The sequence below is a fragment of the Ostrea edulis genome, chromosome 1 (genome assembly GCF_947568905.1).
Source record: "Ostrea edulis chromosome 1, xbOstEdul1.1, whole genome shotgun sequence".
In the NCBI taxonomy this organism is placed as follows: Eukaryota; Metazoa; Mollusca; class Bivalvia; order Ostreida; family Ostreidae; genus Ostrea; species Ostrea edulis.
Window position 1 is genome coordinate 91,535,267 of NC_079164.1, and position 15,153 is coordinate 91,550,419.

Sequence of the window (15,153 nt, forward strand, 5' to 3'; positions counted from 1 at the left end):
TCATCTGTCAGTGTCTCAAGTACTTGGTGTAGACAGCTGTCATGCGGGATCACATAAAGGGTGGGTGATTTTCTTCTTTTGGGACGACATGCATGGTACTTGGTGTTGCATCACTTGTGGAGACTTGCCCCTTGAAGTGTGACTTTGACCCCGACCCTCTTTCAAAGTCAACCCCAAAAAACCCTGTAGACTGTAGGGAGGAAATGTGACCTTGACCTTTGACCTACTTTCAAGGTAATTCGAGGTCAACAATCCCATTCCAGTGGAACTCGGGTCTTTACGACCGTCAGTCTTTGAGTGATGAACTTTTAAGACATGTATCACTGACTTTCGGAAACAGTTGCTATAAGTTTAAGGGTCTTCAAATTTTGGAGATTCATCTCTCACCGAAATGGGTTTCAACTTGAATCTCTCAACGAAGGTTTCAGCTCCTAAAATATCATGTGACTACTCCTAAAGATGTAAATGGACTTTAAATGACAAGCTTAATGATAGAAAACATAATTTTTCAGCCCCTCTTTGCCCCTCAGGGTCAATATGAAAATTCAGAAACCTTAATGCATATCTACAGGAAACCACCAATCATCTTCCTAAAGATGATTTAGAAACTGCGTAAATTGTAAGAGGAGTTCTGGGAACAAGTGTTAGTAGAAAAATTATGCATTTTGATTAGAATCAACAATTTGGGAACTGTTTACAATTGCGATAAAACAACTTTATCTTAAAATTTTGCATCATAAATTGAGTAAGCAAATTTAGTTAAACGTTAATATAAGAATTTTACAAGGCATTTTACACGAATTTTGAAATTTCGGTATTGACAGAGGTGTTAGCAAGCAGTGACAGCTATGGGTAGAGAATGAAAAGAACACAAGTGGTTTATACTACCCGCCCCCCCCCCCCCCCCCCCCCCCCCGCCGTGGCAAAATGTCATTAATCCGACTTAACTCACTATGAGTTAAGTCCCGTTATTGAAATGAACAGAACAAGTATTTGTTGTTCAGGCAAAGAAACATAACTCTTGCAATCAATTGAATTGCGCGGTTTTGACACTATCCCCCCAAATACCTATTATGACACTTTCCCTCTTTCTAATCCCTGGGTATATATAGTGCGCAAGCGCTAATTGCCGGTCTTTTTCGAGTTGCATGTCAACGAAAATCCAAATTGAACAGATGTGGAATTTCAATTCAACACCATCACCCCGTCCTCGATTGATTCACCATATATTTGGGTATAGTAAATACATATCTAAACTGCGAAAATGTTGCGACGTACCAAGCGACCATCTAAATTGCCTTACGCTAGACTGGCACAACATCTAGCTCTTCGGTCATTGCCCATACAGAATCTGACCCCTGCAATTCCAACCTGGATTCAGCCCCGTCCGACATCAAGTCAACCCCAAGAGGAGTATCAGATGGGCATATAGGACACAGCTATCATTTAATCACAAGGTAGCCTCCCTGCCTAATCGCGCGGAAACCACCGCACCCAAACAGCCACCAGCAACACCCTTCATAACAGGTGAAAATCCCCTTTCTTAACGCACAGCATGTTTATAATTTTCGTAATTTTATTTCATATTATTGATGTTTTGCTAGCATTGTTTTATATTACCTGCCTTAATGCTATAGTAATTTCCATTTACTGCTTTAATAACATGCTGTATCAATTTTATTGTGTGCAGTGCTTAATGGTTATTTATTATTTATTATAATATAATTATTATGCACCCCCCCCCCCTTCAAGGAAAGGGGCAATTATTTAATTAGTTTCCACCTTGGTTGGTAGACTACGTGTTGCCCCCTCAATATCACCAATTACTTCATCGTAATGATATTTCATATGGGAGTTGTTAACTTGGTTATGAGTTGACGAGGACCCCTATTATTTTTCTGGTCAAGGGTCAATCTTCTCTGGACATAGGAATACCTAGTCTGCTCAATATCTTGAGAACCCTTTGCTTGACAGACATCAAACTTGGTACACTAGTACATCCCAAAGAGTAGATAACCCCTATTGATTTTGAGGTCACATGGTCAAGGGTCAAACAGGACATAGAAATTATATACTGACCACTCAATGTCTAGAGAACCCTTTGCTTGACAGACATCAAACTTGGTACACTGGTACATCATCAGAAGATGACCCCTCTTGATTTGAAGTCACATGGTTAAAGGCCAAGGGTCAAACTGGACATATGTATATATTGACCACTTAATGTCTAGATAACCCTTTGCTTGACAGATATTAAATTTGGTACACTGGTGCATCTTCAGAAGATGACCCCCCTTGATTTTGAGGTCACATGGCCAAAGGTCAATGGTCAAACTGGACATAGAAATATATTGTCCAATCAATATCTTGGGAACCCTTTGCTTGACAGATATCAAATTTGGTACATCTTAAGGAGAAGATGACCCCTATTGATTTTGAGGTCACCTGGTCAATGGTTTAATTGTTTCCTAATTTTAAGAATTCTTCGCTTTACTGACACCAAATCTGGTACAGCATAAGAAGTAGATGGCCCCCATTGATATTTGGTGACTTGGTCAATCCACTCCTGACATTGGAAGATATTGTATGCACTATTTCGAATTGGTCATACTACTATCAATCAAATTAGGCACGTGTATACCCGTTTTCAATTTTGCAACATGGGGGCATATACATGTATGTTTTACAAACACATCGTATTACAAGCATTACTGATGAACTTGGGGCTCACGTTTCTCAAGCCATTAAAGATAAAATTTGGGCAAAGCATTATGTCAATTTATCTTAACTCTTGAATTCACAATCACACAACCATGATACGCACAAATTTTCAATCATACAAGGTCAATTAGTTCTCGAACCCATCATCAAACATAACAAAATTCCCACGATTCATAACTCCATAGATGGATTTTTGATATTCGGAAGTATATATTTTGCTAGGCATCCTTCTGACATCCAGGGCATCTAAAAAATATATTCATGCCATTCGCATAGCACATGATTGTAACTAGTTCTAACCGGCTCGAGTACGATAGGTGTTCAGGCCAACAACAACAAAATCCCTCAACCTCCTTTGGTTCCATTGATGCTGAGTTACGGCTCATGTATATATGCAATCCTAGGTTTCCTACCAGGTAACCCTTCAAATCAGTGAAAAACCACAGACACATTGCTACATACACACTGGTACATTTAAATATTCATTGTTTGATTCAAAATATTCAGTGAATTATGGATTCATTGACCTCAAATGTTGCGATCATCACTTTAAAGGCCAATGCCTTAAACCACACAGCATCAACTTATCAAATGGGCATAAACTCTCTTCAAACTTTCGTACCAAATTTGATTTCCAGCTATGTTGGCCCCCACCAGTTCACCAGTGTATCAACTATATTGCTTTCTTAAGTACCACCTAAGTATTTTTTTCAACGGCTAGATGCATTAGTTATAAAATTCAGTTAAGAGGGCGGTATTGACAATACAAAACCTTCATAGTAAGCTCAATCCTACAGGGATTCCATAGGCTCAACCTAGTAAAGCATGCTCGTTTCCCTATCACTCTTCATATATCTATCCTACCAATAGTTTCAACTTCATACGAAGCCGCCATGTTTCCCACTGCATTTCAGTTGGCAATTTTTGCATTGTTGCGAGTTGTTCCTAGTCATGCCGCTCCTACACTATTGTACAATCACGTATCAATAGGCGATGTACATATTTCGTTGTTTATAACTGGCTCAAAACAATCAATGCTATAGGGGTTCTACATTGTATGTTGCACATTTCACTCAACTCACGAGCAGATTCATTGTTCAAGCACATGCACAATTTTTTGTCCATTAGACCAATCACGTGGCCCATTTTACTGCCACCTTAATGCCAAATCGCTCACAAAATATCAACTTGCATCATTATTGCACAGGCCTATTGAATTCATCGGTCTAGATTCCCAACACGAAATTCAGACTAGAGGCAGATGGAAATGTGAATCATTTAATGCCTATATCAGAGCCTAAAAATTCAAATTTTTAAGTATACCTGCAATATTGTGCGTCCTAATTCAATACTACTGTCTGGATTATTGCCTCTTCCATTATTCATTATCCTGCCCGCTGTATATGGATTTACTACAGCACATCTTTTTAGTGTGGTAAGAGTGGTATGGTGCGGAAGGAGGTGGAGCCTATTGTTGCACAAAGGGGCAAACCTGATGTTATATTAATTAATTGAGGAGGGGGGGGGGGGGCATATTGGTACAACGCCATTGGCTAGATTGCAAAAATTTCTGAAATTAACTATTGCCAGGATGCCTATTTACAAACTTCTTCCACAAACTCGGTTCATATCGTCCCAGATCCTCCCCAGGCGTTACTATACACATACGTTCTCAATATTGCAGCAGACAACGCACGTACGAGTATTATCAAATCTTTAGCTCCATTCATAACATCACACAATGCCGAATACATAAAATACCTAGGTCTTCAACAATGCTCTTCCAAATTTCACAGACACAGTATGCATTGTCTGATATTGCTCAGGTTATGTTTTTAAACAGTATCTGGGATGGATTGCTGAAGCATTGTCCAAAGAAACGCTAGAATATTTCCTTAACCTAACTACTATTTGATAAGCAGTCTCCCTGTCATGGCTCGAGCAAAATTTTGCCCGCTTGTGGCGGATGTCTTCATGTATGTTAACATTTCTTAAACATACATGAAGACATATGGCCGAATTTTGCTAAGCCTGCCACAGATTTTGTTTCAGTCCAGGTCTGTGGCCAATAATTGGGCTTATTGACATTGAATGATTGATTGATATATTGATTGATTGACACATTGGTGGATTGAAATATTGATTGATTGAAAATATTGATTGATTGACACATTGGTGGATTGAAATATTGATTGATTGATTGATTGAAAATATTGAACGAATTATTGATTGATTGACACATTGGTGGATTGAAATATTGATTGAAAATATTGAATGAATTATTGATTGATTGAAAATATTGAGTGAATTATTGATTGATTGACTCAAACATGCATGGACTATTGATGCTACAACATTACTATCCAAAAGTCACTGTAGATCATGCATTTCATTACAGAGTGTATATGATATACACACTGATGGTTTGTATTGATATGAACATTGTCGTTGAATTGGAAATATGTTTTTATTAAGTAAAAACATGACAAAGACTGCCAATATGTGTTATCGTTCCGTTCTATTGAAATAACGCACATGTACATGTATTAACACATAATACCGTGTATGTGTGTACTTACAACAGGGAGTGTGATATGTATAACACAATAAATAATAATTCATGATCTTATTTAGTCAACGAGTTAAACATCTTGTGTTTGATTTATCATTTTTAACTAACAGGAGACTTAGTAACCACAGCACTCCAGTCCTAAATAGGGAGAACCTCTGGCAGTTAATTTTTAAACTAAATACTTGTATAGCTTAACATTTGGATTAATAATGAGATGACTTATAATTCCATTCAAGCATAAATTTTGTGTTAGCTTTTTAGCTATTTCATATACTATGAAATAAATCTGTTAATTCCTCTTACTATTGGTCGTAAACTAATCACCCTAGTTAACATTGGTTTTGTTTCAATCTTTCTTTCCTGCTGTATCTCTTAAGTTTCAACACTAATCCACAGGATATCGGTAAATGTACAAACTTTCACATAGATTCATCTCAAATGAGGCAAAACTTTTGTCTTCACCGGGCCCATTCGCTTTAAAATTTGATGTGATACATAAATGTTTATTGTACCAGGTGTAGAACTAAATTCATATTCAAATTCAGTTATCTTTTAAAAACATATGTAGTTCGATTAAAAGCAGGACAGTTCGATTTAAAAAGGCTATGTTTAGGTAAAATTGTTCAAAAAATAATTTTATCTTTTTCAATGTTGTTTGGGGGGGTGGGTGTGTACCTTTATTCATTGAATGGGCTCATAAAATCATTTCTTACGATACCAGCCAGAATAAATAGAATTTGAAAGGGGTTCAATTATAATTCAAGTCTTTTTCAGTATGTTATCTTATTTATTTTCTATTCATTTGTGAAACAACACATTGTCAAAATCTGGGGGGAGGGATGACAAAGCCGGGGAAAAAGATGGTGCCAACAGGCGCTTGCTTGATATTTTTATTAAAACTTACTATGCAAATTATTAAGCAAGCGCCTGTTGGTACAGTCATCCACAAAATACACCGTGTAAAAATACATAATAATGCACTAGTATGAGGTATCGATATGAAATGGTGGATTCTGAGGATGACTTCCTGTTCTCTCTGTAATTTCTGCATCCCTTGTTCATAATCAGCCTTTTGATTTTGCAAAATGTTGACCTGTTCATACCATTATTGCATAATATATTTTCCGTTCTACATTTTAGCGACACCCCAGCCATCATGGTATTAAAGATTTGCTTTGGCAGACTTCCGTTTTAGGGAGAACTCCTAAGTATTCAAACTAATAAAAATATTGGAAAGTGATATCTCTTTCTCTTTGAGATCAGATATCTCTTTTTCAACGATTAAAGAGATATCACTTATACTTTGAGAGATATCTCTCTAGGAATTCTTAGAGATATCTCTTTAAGTGAAGGAGATATTTCTCAAAGTAAAAGAGATGTCTCTTTAAGTGAAAGAGATATTTCTTAAAGTATAAGAGATATCTCTCAAAGTGAAAGAAACATCTCTTAAAGTGAAAGAGATATCTCTTTAAGTGTAAAAGATATCTCTTAAAGTCAAAGAGATATCTCTTTAAAAGTAAGAGATATCTCTAAGTGAAAGAGATATCTTTAAAATAAAAGATATCTCTTTAATTCAAAGAGATATCTTATTTTTCGAATAAATAGTAAAAGGGCTTGCCATACGGGATAACAATCCTTCGGCATTTTCTTGTGGAGTTGACGAGGTTGAGAAGAAAAATAATACATTAATATGCTTAAAATTGAATTGACTACAGTATACTTTTTAAATATCAATTTCAAGATGTAAATCTACATGCAATACATAGTATATTTACTATCCCGATTTTCTCATTTTAAAATTTTGTAATTAGAAAAAAAATAGTTTATATTGTTTATTAAAAAAAATGTGTGCGTATTATATTTGACACTACTTCAATTTATAAATTCAACAGTGCATTTAATATAAACTGAGATATTGCTCAAACTTTAAAACTAAGTTCAACAGGTCGCGTATGACAGTAGTTGACACGACTGATCCGGAATTGGACAAGCAGATGGTGTCTCTTTGGTAAGGCATCTCAACTACAATAATAACCTCACTGAAGAAATATTTATTGATGCAGTTGCTGAAAGATATAACAATTAAATGCATTTATTTTTTGTGCAGAAAACTTGGTTATTCTTTACCTACAGACAACTTTTCCCTCCAGTGTGATTTTTTCCCAAGCGTGTAAGTGACCAAGATGTCGAAGTCCAAATGTTTTAAAGAAGTGTGATAAGTTGGATAAAAATTAAAACAGTTTTGTATCCCTCAGTAAAAAAAATTTTAATGCAATTTACCTTTCTAAGTATAAATCATTTCATTAATTATTTTTTAATGGTAATTACAAAGTGATTCAGAACTGGCAATGATCTGCATGGAACTGGGCAAAAGACTGTATGAATATGCCTATGTCAAGGATTACCCCATTGTTGGAACCCACGAGTTTTCTCTCCGTTAAACTGCTTTGAACAGAGAAGCGTCAGTCCAAATATCCAGCTTCAACAAATCTCGCCGAGATTAGGTATACTATTGTGGAATACCCTATTGTGGCCTATCGGGATGTACACGCTATCCACACTTCATTTGCATGTGCAAATAAGGAAAGGCAATTTTAACCACATATTTGCTTTTAGGAATAAGTATTACTTACTGATATCGTAATTGACAGTCTTTAACAACGAAAACCCCTGCTAAACAATTAAATCAATATTAATCTATCATGTATTTTAAATTATCCGCCGCTAAGAGAATGGCCATTGAAGTTTAATTTATGATGTCACACCGTCTATTCCGGTTTATTTCATCAGCAGCACTGTAAACATGACAAGTCACGAACAGTTAAGTTTAGAGCCGTATAGATTTGAGCCCGTTCTTTCGCAAGAAGAAATTGAGAAAAGAAGACTTTCAATCGAGTCGCAGACAAGGCAGATGGTAAACGTTCTTCATACAAATGGCTTGAACCTCAACTTGTCATTACACAAATGATGGAGCCACAGTTTATGTAGTCTTTAAATTTCTTTTCAAATGACTTGGTTGGGTTGGAAATTTTGAAAAAAAAACAACAACAAAAAACCTTTTTTCACATCTCCCCTTTGCATTAGTGTAATTACTGCTTGCCAGGAAGGCATCAACCTATTTATTCGTAAGATCTACCACATGAACATCTTTTGATGATCTCACAGGTGCTTGGGTTCAGGTCTCCCTGCCCCCTTCCGAATAATCTATTTGAAATAATTTAATTAATTTTTTTGTTGAAAATATTCTTAATGCTTGTCAACGTCTTGCATACCCATAAAGTCCAAAATAAATCTAATTCAAAATAAGCTCTTTAAAAAAATACCCTCCCTGGTTATTATAAGTTCTGTTATAATAACCAGTGAGGGTATTATTTTCTAAGGACTTATTATGAATTATTTTGGACTTTTAAGATGGGTATGCAAGATGTTGTTGACATGTACTAGAAATATTTTCAAGAAAAAATAATTAAATCAACTCATGTAGCTTATTCGGAAGGGGTGTGTGTCCTGAACCCAAGCACCTGTGGATGATCTTAGACTCTCATCAAAACCGGAACAGACGGTGTGACGTCAAAATTATTGATTTTTGTGGTCTTGAATACAAAAGAGTTACACATAATGGCAGTCTTTATAGATCGCGGGAATTTCAATTTTTGACGTTTTCAAATTAGTCCTGAAGCTTATCAAGGTTATATATCAACAGAATTATATGACATATCTTTATCATATGATTAATCCTATCATTTATTATGTAAAAAAAATTTGGGTTGCCTTTCCCTTTAATGTTACGAGTTTTCATAAAAACCAGGTTTTTTTAATGGAATGTAGCCTAGAACTTTCAATTTATTCAAATTATTGTTTACTCACTAATTTACTGTTATGTAGGCCTAGTTTCGCTTTCGCATGATGATGTCGGAGTTATATTTATCATGATTTATTTATCATATACATACGTCACTAACGAAATGTACTTAGTTCAATACCATATATGCTTACCTTTGTTAATAGTGCCCACGCGCCTGGCAGGGTCTAGCCCGTGAACTGATACAATCGGAAGTTCCGTGAACTCAAACACACACAAATTGCATACGTCATACAATCGTTTTTACTAAAGGTCTAGTATTAACTCGTACCCGAGATGCATATTAAAAATCTTTTGTAAGTGGAGGTACAGAATCAACACTATTAATAAGGATTTGATTGAGTTCACTGGGTTCTAATTAGGATGTGATTGAGTTCATGGGCTTCTAATTAGGATATGGTCCACTTCACGGGCCTGTCTCTAACACTAAATAGGATGTGATTGAGTTCACGGGCCTGACTCTAACACTAATTAGGATATGATCCAGTTCACGGGCCTGATTCTAACATTAATTAGGATGTGATTGAGTTCACGGGCCTGATTCTAACACTAATCAGGATATGATGCAGTTTACGGGCCTGATTCTAACACTAATTAAAATGTGATCCAGTTCACAGGCCTGAGTCTAACACTAATTAGCATGTGATTGAGTTCACGGGCCTGATTCTAACACTAATTAGCATGTGATTGAGTTCACGGGCCTGATTCTAATACTAACTAGCATGTGATTGAGTTCACGGGCCTGCTTCTAACACTAATTAGGATATGATCCAGTTCACGGGCCTGATTCTAACATTAATTAAAATGTGATCCAGTTGACGGTCCCGATTCTAACACTAATTAGCATGTGATTGAGTTCACGGGCCTGCTTCTAACACTAATTAGGATATGATCCAGTTCACGGGCCTGATTCTAACATTAATTAAAATGTGATCCAGTTGACGGTCCCGATTCTAACACTAATTAGGATGTGATTGAGTTCACGGGCCTGCTTCTAACACTAATTAGGATATGATCCAGTTCACGGTCCTGATTCTAACACTAATCAAAATGTGATTGAGTTCACGGGCCTGATTCTAACACTAATTAAATGTGATTGAGTTCAGGGGCCTAATTCTAACACTAAGTAAATTGTGATCGAGTTCACGGGCCTGATTCTAAAACTAATCAGGATATGATCCAATTCACGGGCTTGATTCTAACACTAATTAAAATGTGATACAGTTCACGGGCCTGATTCTAACACTAACTAGCATGTGATTGAGTTCACGGGCCTGATTCTAACACTAATTAGCATGTGATTGAGTTCACGGGCCTGCTTCTAACACTAATTAGGATATGATCCAGTTCACGGGCCTGATTCTAACATTAATTAAAATGTGATCCAGTTGACGGTCCCGATTCTAACACTAATTAGCATGTGATTGAGTTCACGGGCCTGCTTCTAACACTAATTAGGATATGATCCAGTTCACGGTCCTGATTCTAACACTAATCAAAATGTGATTGAGTTCACGGGCCTGATTCTAACACTAATTAAATGTGATTGAGTTCACTGGCCTAATTCTAACACTAAGTAAATTGTGATTGAGTTCACGGGCCTGATTCTAAAACTAATCAGGATATGATCCAGTTCACGGGCTTGATTCTAACACTAATTAAAATGTGATCCAGTTCACGGGCCTGATTCTAACACTAACTAGCATGTGATTGAGTTCACGGGCCTGATTCTAACACTAATTAGCATGTGATTGAGTTCACGGGCCTGCTTCTAACACTAATTAGGATATGATCCAGTTCACGGGCCTGATTCTAACATTAATTAAAATGTGATCCAGTTGACGGTCCCGATTCTAACACTAATTAGCATGTGATTGAGTTCACGGGCCTGCTTCTAACACTAATTAGGATATGATCCAGTTCACGGGCCTGATTCTAACATTAATTAGCATGTGATCCAGTTCACGGTCCCGATTCTAACACTAATTAGCATGTGATTGAGTTCACGGGCCTGCTTCTAACACTAATTAGGATATGATCCAGTTCACGGGCCTGATTCTAACATTAATTAAAATGTGATCCAGTTGACGGTCCCGATTCTAACACTAATTAGCATGTGATTGAGTTCACGGGCCTGCTTCTAACACTAATTAGGATATGATCCAGTTCACGGTCCTGATTCTAACACTAATCAAAATGTGATTGAGTTCACGGGCCTGATTCTAACACTAATTAAATGTGATTGAGTTCACTGGCCTAATTCTAACACTAAGTAAATTGTGATTGAGTTCACGGGCCTGATTCTAAAACTAATCAGGATATGATCCAGTTCACGGGCTTGATTCTAACACTAATTAAAATGTGATCCAGTTCACGGGCCTGATTCTAACACTAACTAGCATGTGATTGAGTTCACGGGCCTGATTCTAACACTAATTAGCATGTGATTGAGTTCACGGGCCTGCTTCTAACACTAATTAGGATATGATCCAGTTCACGGGCCTGATTCTAACATTAATTAAAATGTGATCCAGTTCACGGTCCCGATTCTAACACTAATTAGCATGTGATTGAGTTCACGGGCCTGCTTCTAACACTAATTAGGATATGATCCAGTTCACGGGCCTGATTCTAACATTAATTAAAATGTGATCCAGTTCACGGTCCCGATTCTAACACTAATTAGCATGTGATTGAGTTCACGGGCCTGCTTCTAACACTAATTAGGATATGATCCAGTTCACGGGCCTGATTCTAACATTAATTAAAATGTGATCCAGTTCACGGTCCCGATTCTAACACTAATTAGCATGTGATTGAGTTCACGGGCCTGCTTCTAACACTAATTAGGATATGATCCAGTTCACGGTCCTGATTCTAACACTAATCAAAATGTGATTGAGTTCACGGGCCTGATTCTAACACTAATTAAATGTGATTGAGTTCACTGGCCTAATTCTAACACTAAGTAAATTGTGATTGAGTTCACGGGCCTGATTCTAAAACTAATCAGGATATGATCCAGTTCACGGGCTTGATTCTAACACTAATTAAAATGTGATCCAGTTCACGGGCCTGATTCTAACACTAACTAGCATGTGATTGAGTTCACGGGCCTGATTCTAACACTAATTAGCATGTGATTGAGTTCACGGGCCTGCTTCTAACACTAATTAGGATATGATCCAGTTCACGGGCCTGATTCTAACATTAATTAAAATGTGATCCAGTTCACGGTCCCGATTCTAACACTAATTAGCATGTGATTGAGTTCACGGGCCTGCTTCTAACACTAATTAGGATATGATCCAGTTCACGGGCCTGATTCTAACATTAATTAAAATGTGATCCAGTTCACGGTCCCGATTCTAACACTAATTAGCATGTGATTGAGTTCACGGGCCTGCTTCTAACACTAATTAGGATATGATCCAGTTCACGGGCCTGATTCTAACATTAATTAAAATGTGATCCAGTTCACGGTCCCGATTCTAACACTAATTAGCATGTGATTGAGTTCACGGGCCTGCTTCTAACACTAATTAGGATATGATCCAGTTCACGGTCCTGATTCTAACACTAATCAAAATGTGATTGAGTTCACGGGCCTGATTCTAACACTAATTAAATGTGATTGAGTTCACTGGCCTAATTCTAACACTAAGTAAATTGTGATTGAGTTCACGGGCCTGATTCTAAAACTAATCAGGATATGATCCAGTTCACGGGCTTGATTCTAACACTAATTAAAATGTGATCCAGTTCACGGGCCTGATTCTAACACTAACTAGCATGTGATTGAGTTCACGGGCCTGATTCTAACACTAATTAGCATGTGATTGAGTTCACGGGCCTGCTTCTAACACTAATTAGGATATGATCCAGTTCACGGGCCTGATTCTAACATTAATTAAAATGTGATCCAGTTGACGGTCCCGATTCTAACACTAATTAGCATGTGATTGAGTTCACGGGCCTGCTTCTAACACTAATTAGGATATGATCCAGTTCACGGGCCTGATTCTAACATTAATTAAAATGTGATCCAGTTGACGGTCCCGATTCTAACACTAATTAGCATGTGATTGAGTTCACGGGCCTGCTTCTAACACTAATTAGGATATGATCCAGTTCACGGTCCTGATTCTAACACTAATCAAAATGTGATTGAGTTCACGGGCCTGATTCTAACACTAACTAGCATGTGGTTGACTTCACGGGCCTGATTCTAACACTAATTAAATGTGATTGAGTTCACGGGCCTAATTCTAACACTAAGTAAAATGTGATTGAGTTCACGGGCCTGATTCTAACACTAATTAGCATGTGATTGAGTTCACGGGCCTGATTCTAATACTAATTAGGATATGATCAAGTTCACGGGCCTGATTCTAACACTAATCAAAATGTGATCCAGTTCACGGGCCTGATTCTAACACTAACTAGCATGTGATTGAGTTCACGGGCCTGCTTCTAACACTAATTAGGATATGATCCAGTTCACGGGCCTGATTCTAACACTAATCAAAATGTGATCCAGTTCACGGGCCTGATTCTAACACTAATTAGGATATGATCCAGTTCACGGGCCTGATTCTAACACTAATCAAAATGTGATCCAGTTCACGGGCCTGATTCTAACACTAATCAGGATATGATCCAGTTCACGGGCCTGATTCTAACACTAACTAGCATGTGGTTGACTTCACGGGCCTGATTCTAACACTAATTAAATGTGATTGAGTTCACGGGCCTAATTCTAACACTAAGTAAAATGTGATTGAGTTCACGGGCCTGATTCTAAAACTAATCAGGATATGATCCAGTTCACGGGCTTGATTCTAACACTAATTAGCATGTGATTGAGTTCACGGGCCTGATTCTAATACTAATTAGGATATGATCCAGTTCACGGGCCTGATTCTAACACTAATTAAAATGTGATCCAGTTCACGGGCCTGATTCTAACACTAACTAGCATGTGATTGAGTTCACGGGCCTGCTTCTAACACTAATTAGGATATGATCCAGTTCACGGGCCTGATTCTAACACTAATCAAAATGTGATCCAGTTCACGGGCCTGATTCTAACACTAACTAGCATGTGATTGAGTTCACGGGCCTGATTCTAACACTAATTAGAATATGATCCAGTTCACGGGCCTGATTCTAACACTAATCAAAATGTGATCCAGTTCACGGGCCTGATTCTAACACTAATCAGGATATGATCCAGTTCACGGGCCTGATTCTAACACTAACTAGCATGTGGTTGACTTCACGGGCCTGATTCTAACACTAATTAAATGTGATTGAGTTCACGGGCCTAATTCTAACACTAAGTAAAATGTGATTGAGTTCACGGGCCTGATTCTAAAACTAATCAGGATATGATCCAGTTCACGGGCTTGATTCTAACACTAATTAGCATGTGATCCAGTTCACGGGCCTGATTCTAACACTAATCAAAATGTGATTGAGTTCACGGGCCTGATTCTAACACTAACTAGCATGTGATTGGCTTCACGGGCCTGATTCTAACACAAATTAGGATATGATCCAGTTCACGGGCCTGATTCTAACACTAATTAGGATATGATCCAGTTCACGGGCCTGATTCTAACACTAATTGAAATGTGATTGAGTTCACGGGCCTGATTCTAACACTAGTTAGCATGTGATTGAGTTCACGGGCCTGATTCTAACACTAATTAAAATGTGATTGATTTCACTGGCCTGATTCTAACACTAATTAGGATATGATTCAGTTCACGGGCCTGATTCTAACACTAATTAGGATATGCTCCAGTTCAGGGGGCTGACTCTAACACTAATTAGGATGTGATTAAGATCACAGGCCTCTAATTAGAATTATAGCATTATTATTTATTTCCACAAATCACATTTTCATACAACTCTTTATAGTGAAATGTTACACACATCTATTTTGATTTAAATCGTATCATTGATTATTCATCTATAACTTAGACTTTTGAAA

At 37.4% G+C, this 15,153-nt stretch overlaps 1 protein-coding gene and 1 long non-coding RNA gene across 2 annotated transcripts in view; one reads left to right on the forward strand and one right to left on the reverse strand.

Annotated features, from left to right (window-relative positions):
- Positions 1–9,398, reverse strand: part of LOC125660635 (uncharacterized) — a 36,906-nt gene extending 27,508 nt beyond the window's left edge. Inside the window, exon 1 of the mRNA XM_048892367.2 lies at positions 9,290–9,398. The gene's annotated coding sequence lies outside the window, so the exon portion shown is untranslated. The remainder of the gene's footprint in view (positions 1–9,289) is intronic.
- A 5,513-nt stretch (positions 9,399–14,911) lies between these two features.
- LOC130054846 (uncharacterized) overlaps positions 14,912–15,153 on the forward strand; it is a 6,014-nt gene continuing 5,772 nt past the window's right edge. The window contains exon 1 of the long non-coding RNA XR_008803184.1: positions 14,912–15,153. This exon is cut by the window's right edge and continues 346 nt beyond it. This is a non-coding gene — a long non-coding RNA (uncharacterized LOC130054846).